Consider the following 1,729-nt stretch of genomic DNA (forward strand, 5'->3'; position numbering starts at 1 on the left):
GGCCAATCCCAGAAGCACCGGGCTCCTGGCCAATCCCAGAAACACCGGGCTCCTGGCCAAACTCCTCGCTGTCGGAAGGCACCGAAGGCTGCACCAGAGGGGAAGGGCCGGGAGAGAGAGGCCTAGCCATCTCCTCTCCGTCATGTTCAGAGCCTTCCTCCTCTGATGAGAGGGACCCACCGGACGGAGCCACAACACATTTCAAGAACAGCCAAGATGTCACAGCTCGGTGTTTCCCCTGGGCAGGAATGACTCATGACCGTTTGACATCCCTCTGGGCATGACAGAGATGGCCTCCTCCCATTTCCAGTTCCCAGAAGCCAAGAGGCTTGGCCTTTGATTTTTCTTTTATCGGCATGTATGTGCCTTATTGCAAGGTTTAGAGCAGGCATGTCCACCTTTTGGCTTGTCTGAATTGTCTTGGGCTGCATACAAGTAGTCCTTGACGTACGACCACAATTGAGCCCAAAATTTTGTTACTAAGCAAGACAGTTGTTAAATGACTTGTGCCACATTTTATGAACTTTCTTGACACAGTTGTTAAGTGAATCCGGCTTCCCCATTGATTTTGCTTGTCAGAAGGTTGCAGGTGATCATGTGACCCAGTTGCCAAGCATCCAAATTTCAATCACGTGACCACGGGGATGCTGCAACGGTTGTGTGATAAACAGTCATAAGTCACTTTTTTTGGTGCCATTGTAACTTTGAACGATCACTAAACGAATTGTTATATGTCAAGGACTAGCCGTATAAAAATATAGTTAATATATATAAATAACAAACTTACTTTATTTTTTATGATCTTGTGGGGCTGCATGCCGCCCACAGGCTGCCAGTTGGACACACCTGGTTTAGGGGCAAGGGATCATCTTTAAGGTGGTAGCTATCACTTAAAAGGCAAATTTGGTTTCAGAACAGATCTTTAAGTGTGTTTATTAAAACTGCAGAGTAGCCAAAGCTTCCTTGGGGGTGGGGCTCACAATATTATGCTATGGGCCCTGGGCCATAGATAGACCCTAAAAGGTGGGGGTAATTAAAGATTCAGTATTTTCATGAACATGAGTCCATTTATATCAGAGGTGTCCAACCTTGGCAACTTAAGACCTGTAGACTTCAGCTCCCAGAATTCCACTGCTGGCATGATTGACTGGAATTCTTGGAGTTGAAGTCCACAACTCTTAAAAATTGCCAAGGTTGGACGGCCTTGATTCATATAATATTTTTAATTTCTCCAAATATTACTGTTGAATAGTAATTTAAGTGGTTCTGAGGGACACAGATTGTACACTCATTTTAAAATAAAAAGTGGCAGCAAATTTTGCTCCTTGAATTTGTTTTTGTTTTGTTTTGTTCAAAATCCCCGTCAATACTCTGCTACGTGAGGAAGGAAGTCCGTTCTTAGTTAATGTTATATGGAACAACTTAATAGAAGCTACATATTTTTAAAATAGGCTAATTAAAATTGAAGATGATTTACTACATATTTAATATAGATGTCTTCTATGCTAAGAATCTGGGTACAGAAACATGTAGACGTTTGAACTCCAGAATATAAAGATTTTTTTTTTCCAGTCCTAAAAGTTCTGTCTGGTGAGATTTGTTGTGTCTCCCATCTTTTGTCTCAGATCTCTTTAAAAATACTGCAGTTATGCGAGATGAGGGAATAACCATATACCTGAAACTATGATTTCCTCCTTTGTAAAAGGAGACTGGATTTGTATACTTCCTT

Source organism: Protobothrops mucrosquamatus, unplaced genomic scaffold (assembly GCF_001527695.2).
Source record: "Protobothrops mucrosquamatus isolate PMUCROS unplaced genomic scaffold, P.Mucros_1.0 scaffold4654, whole genome shotgun sequence".
Taxonomy (NCBI): Eukaryota; Metazoa; Chordata; class Lepidosauria; order Squamata; family Viperidae; genus Protobothrops; species Protobothrops mucrosquamatus.